At 41.6% G+C, this 12,860-nt stretch overlaps 1 pseudogene; it reads left to right on the forward strand.

The window, feature by feature from the left end:
• The first annotated feature begins 11,850 nt into the window (after window positions 1-11,850).
• LOC147683939 (NADH dehydrogenase [ubiquinone] 1 alpha subcomplex subunit 13 pseudogene) lies at window positions 11,851-12,290 on the forward strand (annotated as a pseudogene).
• The last annotated feature ends 570 nt before the right edge of the window (window positions 12,291-12,860 follow it).

The following is a 12,860-nucleotide window of genomic DNA, read 5'->3' on the forward strand; positions in this document are numbered from 1 at the left end:
AAATCACTCCGCAGTCACTGTATAGTGACATTATTGAATATGTTTTTCCTAAGTCTTCTGATTATTGTTGCAAGTATACTGCTTCCTATATATTACCCTATTTTCAAGCGTGAACAATCTGCTTACAATGTCACTGCTGAACATTCTTTTAGTGAATTACCTCCACACGAACTTTCTTACAGACTTGCGCTGCGCAACAACACATTCATTAGTATGTTACATCACTCCCACCAAACTAACAATGCTACAAACTGCTGGATATGTGGCCGACTCCCTCCCTACCAGAAATACAAGGGAGTTCTGCCCCTCTTTCCGTACCCGTTCACTCACAATGGCTCCTGTGGTGCATGGTTTAGAATAATTAATTCCGTAGATCCTGATGTTGCTGTTTTCAAAGGAAGCTGGGTTTGGGGAAACTTGAACTTAGTTCTGCTTAACGTCTGTTACCCTGACAAGAAGGGACTTCCCATTAGAATAGGAACTGATCTAGAAAATGAAGTATATGGATTAGGTAATTACACAATTAACCTTATGATTCTTACTGTTGAATCCGAAGCTGCACCAGTTCTCCCTGCTATGTCAGTATTACCAGTCACTGGTGAATTATGTGTCAGTAAGAAGGGTTCAGTACACTTAGGTCATAGTAAATGTACTACTATGGTCGAATTCAGTGATCAAGGCAAGTCTTCTTTTAGAGCTACCCGTCATTCCTACTTTGTTTGTGGTCATACCGCATACATACGCTTACCTCCAGATTGGGATGGTACCTGTTACATCGCATTCCTTCTGCCACCCGTTTTTCTAGCCCCTCCTGATTATCACAGAAATACACATCTAGTAAAGAATAGACTCCGAAGAGATCTCCCGATTGTCGACTACACTGAAACGGCATGGGAGCAATACACAGATTTCAATAAAGGATTCTTTTTCTTCACAGGCCCCGTCCAAAATAGTAAACTAATACGCAGATTAACTAGAACACTTGAAGCAGTAGTAAATGAAACTGCCTCCGCCCTAGGTAACTTAACAGAGGAGCAGTCCGCCATGCGGGTTGTTGTTCTTCAGAATCGTCTTGTTATTGACGTCATCTTGGCAGATAGAGGCGGAGCTTGTAAGGTCATCGGGTCAAGTTGCTGTGTTTTCATCCCGGAAAACGCGCCAACGGTATACCAAGCTATTACACGTCTTCATAAAATTGCAAATCTGCTACATCAGAATCCAGGCACCTGGACTTGGTCCGGTTGGTTCTGGACAACGTTAACTGCTTGGGGATGGAAGATCCTATCCTTCCTAGGCATCGGCCTAGTCCTAGTATTCAGTTGCTGCCTGTGCCTACAGTGTGGGCCAGCGATTTGTGGACTGTGTGCCACATCATGCATTGAACATTCCAGTTTTCTCTCAAAACGTGAGAGGAAGAAAGAAGAGCAAATGATGTTACAAGAACAAACTGATCGATTCATGAGGATCGATATATCATGAAGGGTCCGTAGGGAACAAGGAGGGAATGAGGAAATATAAATTTTATGGGCCAGTTGTGTTCCCTAGCGTGTACCCCACCGACTCCATGTACCAGCTTAAAGTGCATGTAACTTCCCTCCTGTGCCAGCTATAAAGACGCAAATACATTTGCGTCCAACGTTAACATGTCCTCTTTCAGACCCACCCTGAATGGGTTGAATAGTCCGTTCCTAAGTATGCTATGCCAACGTCTTTTTTGTGGTATACTTTACACGTTTTCCAGCTCTGGCAAAGTAGGCCCTGAATTCTGCCATCGAGCCTTTTTCTCCTGGCTTCTGACTCTGAAAGCCTCAGCCCAGGCTGTCTCTGTACCCGTGACCTCTGACTTACTTTCTGTGCGGCTCCCGGCGCTTAGCACAGCCTGCTGCCTGCCAAGACTGACTTCAACCTTCGAATTATCTGTTCCGCTCCTCGAAAATACATTCCTGCCTACTAGTTTAAGTAAACATCCCCCCAGCTGCAGAGCGATGGGCCCGGCCTCGCTGTCTCCGTGCAAATAATTCATAGCCCCTGTTACCATGGAAGGCCCATGCCCCTCGAATTCTCATGTAGACACTTAGGCGCTTATACACGCATTCACAGTCAGTATAGAATAGCTTCTGCCCCAGAGACCTTTCCGTTTAGATAATATGGTTCCCAAACATCAGATATCAGATATGATAGAAGTACGAGTTGATCTGACATGCCAGACTCCTGTCTTTTCCCGCCCGTGTAAATGTCAAGTCCTCCTGCACCCTCCAGTTTCACGTCAATCACACGTCATGCAGCTGCGCGCGCATCCAAGCCTCAGATTTCTGCTGACATTACAAGATTTCTGCTTTGTGCCACCCACTTGTGACACCTATCTGTGACGTTTCTAGCACACATCTCTATGTTCACGCCCAGTTCACGCCTTCTAATTACGTATCACTACCACGTGGATGCTGTTATCTTGTCTTTTCTCAGCTGTTACGCCTTCTGTATTGGTTTCTACTGTACGATTTAAGTATATAAGTTATGTACTGTCAATAAAATATTGCTCTATCCCTTCCTGAACCCCTGTGGTTGCAGGAACATGATATCCAGGTCTTGACCATTCCTTTTTAAGGAATAAAACCCCTAAGAACTCTAACACCACGGACTCTGCCTTTTTCTTTCCGATTGAGTTATTATTGATTAAGTACTTACCTGCATAGAAATTAAGACGGTAAATCAAATATTTACCACAGACCAACAGCTACCTTTCTGCAAATTTTATGTAAATTCCATTCAGTGATTCTGCAGTTGTGTCTAAAATTCTGATGGGAATTACCATGGGAAACCCACTTTTGGTGACTCCCCCCTTTTACTCGCTCACTGCCTGGCGGATCGCCTCAAAACTTTCCATGCACAACAAGAACCACGGCACACTTTTATGGGAAAATTTCGTGAAGATTCCTCAAACGGCGCCAAAGATATAGACAAGTCAAAAAAAAACTTTTCCTATGGAACTAGGTCCTAACTATAACTACCATCTGGTGACTGCTAGTAGGTAATATATATTTACATATTTTACCTAGCTGTGGTAAATGATATAATAGAACATGTCAGGAGTGATGTAATATGTGAGGCAATAAGCAGTGCAGGGCAGTAGCGCAACCCAAGTTACAGTTACCTCTGCTAACTATAGCTGCTGAATTTCTATGAAATTATTTTAGTTCAAAACCTTAATGTTGACTCTGACAAATTCCCCTAACTATAACGCTGGCTTAAAGTTTGACTTTTTCAGTGAACTTTTAAGATTTTTTTTATAAACAAAAAAGAGATCTCTTTATCACACCTAACTATAACGTTACTTAAACCTTTGTTTTTTTAAGTGAATATACATATATATTTTACAATATTTGAAACTTAGCAGGGAGGGCTTAGCACTACGGCGCACAGGTGGATTATCGAATATTATTGATTAACCTATAAATTGAAATTCCGGAGCTCACTCCTAGTGGTCCACCGCCCTAAGGCCACTGTATAATCAAACAAAAATACAAATAAGAGGAGCGCCAAATAATCTCCAAGCATTAATTAAACTAATATTTGAAATCCTTCCAATAACCAGTCCATAGGCGGAAGATTTGATTTCCAAAAAACTCTTCTTCTTTATTGTCAAAGATCACTGTTCATTTCAACAAATCCACTTCTTTATTATGAAGATCCCAATTCATTTTGACTTATCTCCCTCTTAAATGTATTCAAGCATTTTTCAACAACTATTTCATCTCCTACAGAATGGCCCAATAAATCCTGACCTCGGCAGGATTTATCGAGCCATGCTGTAGGAGAAGGAAGTTCATAAAAGGATAATGCGTATCAAAGATAAAGAAAACTTAAGTGGATTAAGAAATGAAGGATTATGGACTGCCATAGAGCCAAACAGTCTTAGAAAAGTCCCAAGAGATGAAATAGGGGCATCTAAGAAGAAAATAAACAATTGTACTCCACTAAAATAAGGAAGGTGAGACATTTTAGAAACAAGATTCAATACTACAAAGGACACCAGCAATAAATATTGTTTCAACTAGAATTTGCATTAAAATATTACTATCTCTTCAAATGGATCCTTTGGAATCATACGAATAGAGGCAGTCTTAAGAAATTGGACTATGAATACAGTTAATTAAATTGAAGCCCTGATGATGTCCTTAGAGGACAAAATGCGTCGGCTAATGTGATTTGTTGAAAAGGCTGATCTAATTTGTTGAAAAATGCTTGAATACATTTGAGAGGAAGATACATCAAAATGAATTGTGATCTTCATAATAAAGAAGAAGGGAATTTGTTGAAATGAACAGTGATCTTTGATAATAAAGATGAAGAGTTTTTTGGAAACCAAATCTTCCGCCTATGGACTGGCTATTGGAAGGATTCCAAATATTGGTTTAATTAATGCTTGGAGATTATTTGGCGCTCCTCTTGTTTGTATTTTTGTATACATATAAATTTATCCATACAGATCAGGCAGTCTGTTTCTCTTGCTGGCGCTCAAATCATCCTCTTGCGCTGAAGCTCATAATCAACTGACCAGCCGGATAGCGCATTCAGACACTTGCCTCCAAATATAGACGTCACTGACTCACTCTAGCCTAAGTGTATGTAGATTTTATTATCCCTCCACCAAGCACAATCACCAGCATGTTTTGACCATTATTTGTCTTGGTAATGGTGAATATAGATTATTTTGGTGTGACTTTTATGTTTGCTACCTGCAGATGATCTTTACATACACTGACATCACATTGGCATGTGGGAAATGTAGCTAATGTTATTTGGAAAGGGCAGAAATGTTGATCCACCTTCCATTAGTAATAACTGTGTACTACCCTCCTTTCTGTAGTAACCAGTAAGTGGAAGTACCCATAGAACATATGTCACATGACTCCACCTCCTATAGCCATGCCCCCGCCTTCCTGAGCTTAAATGCTGTTTAACTCATCCAATAACTCTAAGAAGCTGTTGATCTATGGGCATTCTTATGCCCTTGTGTCTATCTGGGTACTCCCATATGCTCAAACAGCAATAATGCCATATGGAATGAGGTTTCATATTTGGAGTAGAGCAAATGAACCAGCAAAAAGATCCTGCAATAATTACAAACTCCGTCATCCTATATTTTCCAAATACAAAGTTAGTCCAAATATTAAATGTAGCAAAGTTATATACGTTGTAGGGAAAATGTGATTATTAATATACACCTGGGTACAAGTCAGGACAGTTTTCACCAAATAGAATGTCTGTGGGGCATTGGTTATACAAGGAAAAGTACACATAACAGCCTTGGTCTACATTAGAATATCATTTTCTGCATAGTAATGTCTTGTGTGAAGGGCAAAGGGATGGTGTGGATGCCTTTTAATGTTACTTACCTCTCTCCTCTAGCGGTTTAGTGTTGCTTACGCCACATCTTGACCAGATCTGTTCATGAGTGGAAATAGATCACAGCACAATAGATCTTACAATTGGGATAGAAATGGTTAGGGAATTAATTAACGGATGGATGGATGGGGGAATTAGGAATAAGGTGAGAGAATGCGACACACATATGACATTTAGTCACTGCCAATGGCATGGCACATCTGTCATAGAAGGAAGATTATACTTAACTCTGCACAATGCAGGCAGTCTTTAGCAACCCACTGACTACCCTCAAATTAGATGCTAAGGTACAAACTGGGGAACACATGCACAGTTCGAAAATATGTATACAAGTTAGAAAGAATACTACATAAAGATGTTGCAACTGCATTATGGCATTTTCTGTCTTGAGAGCAGGTCAAAACCATGGATGCAGACGTGCCCTAGAGGGTACCTACAAAAGAGAAGAACTATTTAATGGAAAAAGATTAGACAACACTTGAAAGTCAATGTAAACAGTGTGGAAGAGGTCTCAGAGTGAGGAGTATACACTGGTGGTAGTATAATTAAAAAAATGTCAAATAACACTAGCTGCACACATTCTAGATGATTGAGCAGCCAAACATTGACAAAAATAAGTTTAACTATGCCCAATATGTCTGCCACATTGATCATTTGGGATTTGCCCCTCACGCAGCCCCCAGTCAACACAATTTTAAATAAAGCTCTTCTTATTCCATAGAGGTACACTATTTATTTTGACTTTTTTTTCATCATTGAAGTAGTTAGAAATTGGTTCTTCTCCTGAATGTTCTTCATGGAATATCCTTATTGTATTTACTCACAAAAGAGACAAACCTGATGAACAAGAATAGAACAAGAAATTATGGGCCCTATTCACAGTGCTAACTTAAGACAAAATCCTAAACTTACTCATTATGGTATTCACAGAAGTTAGGATTTTGTCTTAAGACAAACTTAAGACAGACCTAAGACAAAATCCTAACTAAAGTCTGTCTTAAGTTTGTCTTAAGACAAACTTAAGACAAAATCCTAACTTCTGTGAATACCAAAAGTAGTAAGTTTAGGATTTTGTCTTAAGTTAGTTCTGTGAATCGGGCCCTGAGCCTTAAGAGTAAAGGAAAACTTAGAAGTCTCAGAAGAAAATCCAAGGATGCTGATATTCACTTAGAGAAAGCTAGAGAAACATATATGTGCATCCATAATGATAAAATAAATATTGAAAATACCAAGATTACCTAAGCCCATCGCATCTGTTACATTAGTCATTTGGCATTTGTTAACTAATCTAAAATCACCAGTTTTCAAATCAGTGTGGTATCAATGATTTTTTTTCATGGAACCCACATACTTAATGAGTGCTATCCTTTTAATTTCTACTGACTGTCGAGCATGGGAACGAAAAGGTAGGGATGGGAGGCATCTTCTTCTTACAAGATATGGAAGCATCCACTTTAGTCTTAGAAGCCTTAGTTCATTACAAAGCCAGTGGTTGAATCTAAGGTTTAATTAGGGGAGAGAATGTGGCTCAGCTGTCAGAGCTGTCGACTTAGGAGCTGGGGATCTGGGTTCACGTCCTGACATCAGCTCAAAATCACCCCTGGACAGTGTCTGCATACCCTCACGGGTGAAAAACAATGCTATATAAATCTATAACTTAATTAATATAAATCAACAAATTAATTAGTCATCTTTCTTTGTTGCCCCTCAGTCACCTGGCCAAAATGTCTGTATCTTCTTTGGTTATCTATCTGCTCTTTGCACACTGGACCAAGTTGATATGTTTTATTCACATTTCTTGGCACACCATTTCTGTTGTATTAATACTGTATTTGTTTTATTTTTTTAATCTAAAATGTTTTCTTCAAATTCTGGGTCTTCGTCTGGAGGGCAATCGCTCCCCACACTTTGGGTGCACGAGAAATCAACCTCATAAGAAATTGGGTTATTGGTTGATGGAGGTGGAAGTTCCACTCAGGCAAAAACCACAATCCTTTTCAGTGTAAACCATAAAAGTCACTTAAGTAGCCTGTGCTTAACTCCTGAGTAGCTTTGCACAAAGCAGTGAAGTTTAACTTAGAGGCACTGTGTAAAGTATTTGTGCAACATACAAACAATAATAACGTGAAAACACAACACAAGAAAAATTCCAAACCCGGCCAAAGTATCTGTATCCTCCTTGGTTATCTATCCTCTGTTTGTACGCTGGTTGATGTTAATATATTTTATTTACCTTTCTTGGCACACCATTGCTGTTGAGTTAATATTGTATTAATTTTATTTTTTTGTCCAAAATGTAGTGCTCATCTTCATATTCTGGACTTTGTGTGGAAGACAATACTTTCCCACACTTGGGATGCCCAAGAAATCACCCTTATAAGAAATTGGAATATTGATTGATGGGGTGAAAGCTCCACGCAGGCAAAAACCACAATCATTTTCAGGGTAGATTTCTAAAGTCAGTAAATTAACCTATGCCTAACCCTTGGGCAGCTTGGCACAAAAGCAGTAAAGCTTAACTTAGAGGCAATGTGTAAAGTATTTGTGCAGCACACAAACAGTAATAAAGTGGAAACACAACACAAGAAACATCCCAAATCAATTTAGTAAAAATGTGTACATTTTAATAAATGAAATGACACAAAAGTGAACTAAATCATATCAGAAGAACCAGAGATATGAATTTGTAAGATCTTTTAGTGAAAACTAGCACCAAAAAAAACAAAGCACAAAAAGTGGACAGCTAGTCATATGAGCCCAAGTCGCAATTTAAGGCTGACCGCGATGAAGTGTGGGAGAGCTACAAGTACCAGGTTCGCCCTGGTATAAGACTTGTGGCCTGTGGACTTGGAAACAGTCTTGAAGATTTCTTGAGAAGGTAGAGTCTTCAGCGAGGAAAGGCAGCAGGCTGTGACCAAGAGGAGGCTGTCATAGTCGGGAAGACACTTGAAGAGGTCATGGTGAAGATTTCTACCTTCAGACTGAAACACATTTTTGGATGGGTGATTCCTTCAGCACGATGAGGCTACAAGGCCAGATGCCTTCATCGAGAGCACCCGCAGAAAGGATTTTGCTGCTTTAGAGAAGAACCTTAGTGGGAACTGCTGCAAAGTCAGGCCGACTGGCAATGCAAATTGTGTAGATCGGATGGCAGGTATTTCCTAGTCTTAAGTAAGTTCTCCAGTTAGTTTTCCATAAAAATCTTCTAAGTCCCAGCTATGAGTTTTGGGTTGGAGGAGTGCCACCAACCTCACTTCCAAGGGTCCATGTCCTGTGGGCACCACTTGAGCGCGTAGGGTTCACACTGGCAGAGGCCATCATCAGGGTTTAAAGACAGGTGCCAGCCTGGCAAAATGTTTATATTGGCAAGTCGAAATGGCAGGTTAAAACTGCATTAGGGGCTGCAGTTGCAAGCCTTAGGCCTGTTTTAAAGTACTGCTTTAGAGGGTGGTACAAGAAGTGCTGCATTGCCCACTAGTAGCAATTAATTCACAGACCCTACATGCAGGTGGTACCATATACTTGGGACTTACATAAACATTATATGCACCAAACAGGTGTGGTCAATGTAATCATGTTTGAGGGAGAGAGCATAAGTACTTTACCACTGGCCAGCAGTGTTGAAGTGCACAGTGCCCTAGAGCCAACAAAAATATATTCAGAAAAGCAGGAAAGGTAAAGGCAAAAGGTTTGGGGAAGGCTACACCATGAATGTCATGTCTAAAAACCAACATCCATTGCTGTGCCTTCTAGAGCCTGAAATGTTATGGGGATGAAGTGTGTATTCATTCTGATCAATGACAAGCCTTCCATGTTTTAGAGAGAGAGACTCCCTCTTCTGACAAATGCACCATCTGCATTGAAAACGAGATCAGAGGAGACACTGGGCTCAGGACACGCAACATATTTTAAAGCCAACTGGCTGATTTCTGGCCACTGTTTGTATGCCAATAGATCATTAGCTCTTGATCCACATAGAATTTTGTTTGGTCATCCAAGTCTTGTAAAATATTCTCAGTTGTCATGGTTATCATTTGCTGCTTCTTAATTGCTTGTGTGTTTACTGCATGTCCTGGAACTGCCATGTACCAACCCAACACAGAGGTTAGTTCAAGAGACATTATTGGTGTTGATTTAGAATCATGTGTATCCTGGAATGGAGTAGACCAAAAAGGAAGGGTTCGCAGTTCCCCAGGTAAATAGGGAAAAGGGGAGGATGAACCAACGTGAGCGGAAGGCAAACAGGAGGGGAATCCTCCTTGTTGGAACTAGAGTCCTCACACACCGAGCAAACTAGGTGTCATGCTTCATCATATGGACCCGCTCCTTGTCGGGTCGGCGGTGCAATACCCGACGGGCACCCATAAAGGGGCTCTTTAGCGGAGATCTTTTGTTCCTGCCATATGGTGCCATGGGTGTGAGGGCCCTAAGAAGGGGTGGGAGTTTAGTGCGTGTGTGTAGATGTGCATTAGTGGTTAAAAAAGGTTGGGTAGTCCACAGAGGAACTTTAATAAAGTGGTAACCCACCTTATAAAAAACAAACAGAGTGGTGGCTCTCTGGCTTAAGGGTCCAGGGGAGCCTGTCCCTACTCTATATCCATGGTCAACATGTTTCATGCAAGAGTGTTCAAAGCGATACCGTGCATTTCGTCAGGACCTAAAGACTATCAATACTAAGTACTGTGGGAGGAGGAGTGCCTTCCCACTATAAAAGCAAGGTGCGAGTACGTAGTCCCGCCCGGGTCTGTTGAAACTTAAGTGAGGGGGATGACATAAAAAGACAAATGTTGGTGTTGAGTGATGCTGAAGAGATGCTGGTGCTGAGGTGGTGGTGGTCCACTGATGCTGAGGTAGTGCTGCGTTGGTAGTCAGGAGATGCAGCACGGGTGCTGTGCTAGTGCTGAGGTAGTTGTGCGCTATCTATGGTGACTTGGTGCGGATGGGGGAAGGCGAACATTATTAGCAGGAAGAGAGCAGGACAGGGCACTAACATGAGGTACAGCGGGATACAGACAAGTTAAAAAGGTTAAAAACAAAAGGCAGAAAGAGTGCGGAAGCAGGCATCAAGGTGAACCTTTTAAATATTGTTTTGTCTTTAAATGTGAAATCAGGCTATAATTTTGTATTTAAATCCTGCTTCTTAATTCTGCTGTTTGTGATAACAGTTCAGTGCCAAGAATAACATGAACGGTATATCCAAACACACACTGTCCTGTGTGTTTTTTTTTTTAAATATTATAATTGTTCGCCGACAATATGAGGAGAGATATAGACATGCTGTTGCAGGATTGAAAAAAGCGTATGGCGATAAAAGCTCACAGGGAAAGAGGGGGTCCGCACCGGGACGACAGTGTCCTGCAATAAATTACATGCAGTCTAAAACAACCTAGAGACCCTCTGTGTGTAACCATTCCCAGGGCAGGGGGCTGAATAAACATTACACAAATAGCTGATTGATTGACGGTGCCCAGCGAGTTCTAAAGAATGCTAACTAAACTATGAGGCATGTCTCGTATGAATACTTTAGCCAGGTTACCAGTTACTGTGTATCACTAAAAACGCAGTACTCTTGTCCCTTTATTTTATGGCAATGCATGCTGGTACTTGTAGTCTTGCTTCTCATCAATGGATTGTATTCCACAAAAGCAACCGGAATTCAAATTACCATTAATTACGTATTTAAATTCAGCAGGTGAAGATTTTAGTCTACAGCAAACTGGCTTATTGTTGTAACCTACTAAAAAAGTATTTACATCCATGTTCATGGCGCGATTAATTAAGCTTTGTGAATACGTACACTGACTAGTCTGCCTTTTAATTTTGCAGTAGTATAACTATTTCTGGCTTCCGCGATCGTATGAGATCTTTAGTACATTGTCAATATTCTGTGCATTAACTTTGTAACACGCAAACACAGTTACAAAGACATGGCGAAGTTTGCCGCTCCCTTTCCACCCACTCCCTAAGCTACGGCAGACACTTCAAACATTGCTTCTGTTCAGAATATGAAAGCATTTAAAAATGATAATATGGCGGAGTACATGTTTTTTTTGCAGAATGTGTGTTCCATGCCAGGGAGGTCGATCACCTCTGGTGTTCAGGGATTCTGACAGTCTGTCCGAAAGACACACTGCCACGCACCATCAGGGTCCTGGTCCCGCCCGCATAGCTAAACAGAAAATAATTTGATCTTTACATACCAGCTGGCCCAAAATGGGCACAATGGAACAATTAAAAACTGCTATCATTAACAACTCATCTGATGGGAAAAAAACAACACAAGTGAAGGTTTATTTGGGTATTTTATTTGTTGACTAAAGATGGATAATTGATGTTCATATTTTATCTGATAGCGGACTCCTTGGTCTACTTATTGCTTTCTGTTAATGCTGCTGGAAGTAGGTGCTGTGTGAGGTCACGCACTAGCTGTACGGCGGAGCCAAGATGGCGCCGATGGCTGCGAAGGTGAAGCAGGACATGCTGCCCCCCGGGGGTACGGCTCCATTGATTACAAGAGGGCCCTGCCTCAGAGGGAGCTCTCTGGGTCCTCCATGTTTTCTATTGGGATTGGCATGAGCATATTTGGATACTGGACTGTATTCAAGTGGAACAGGGAGAGAAGGCGCCTGCTGATTGAAGATCTAGAGACACGGATGCAACTGATGCCCCTCCTGCTAGCAGAATCTGACCTCAGGATTTTGCGGCAGATGCGGAAGAATCTTGAAGAGGAAGCCAAAATTATGGAAGATGTTCCTGGCTGGAAAGTTGGGGAGTCTATCTTCCACATTGCCCGCTGAGTCCCTCCGATCATCTCTGAAATTTACAATCTCCGCCCCCGGGAAGAGCTGGTGCATAAACAGTTTGGCTTCCAGCACTACCTGTAGAGCTGAAGACGGGACGGTGTGGCAGCTGCATTCCCCAGATGTTGTATATGTGTAAAATTATTAAAAACAAACTGGCTTTTCTAAGCTAATGCTGTCCTGCACCTTACTCGCATGCAGCATTTGTAAAATAGCAGGGTGGGGGAGAAGAAAACTGACAGACAAAAGAAATGCATGCCGCTGCAATGCTTAGAGATGAGGCTGGGGCGGCCGTCGCACTAAATATAATTAAAATGTTACCAGCGGGGTTAAGGTTGAATTGAGTTGCAGCATTGTTATAAAAGGAAATGCACGAATGTGCACAAACCGCTGTTTAAAACAATGAGCAAAAAGGAGAGGGAGGAGCGAGTGAGTGGCCGGGACGTGTGGGCGAGCAGAGAGAGGGAGATGAGGTACGGATCAGGAGGTGAGCCCGCGAGTGGTGCTTGCTCGCGCACGCTTGGGAGAGCAGTCTGCTCATTTTCAAGCACTCCACTCGTGCTTTTGGCGCACCGCTGCTCGCTCCCGCAAGGTGGATGCCTCCACAAGCACGAGTGTGTGCTTGAAAATGTGCAGATCGATGGCTAAAGGCCC

The sequence above is a fragment of the Lissotriton vulgaris genome, chromosome 11, assembly GCF_964263255.1.
Source record: "Lissotriton vulgaris chromosome 11, aLisVul1.2, whole genome shotgun sequence".
Taxonomy (NCBI): Eukaryota; Metazoa; Chordata; class Amphibia; order Caudata; family Salamandridae; genus Lissotriton; species Lissotriton vulgaris.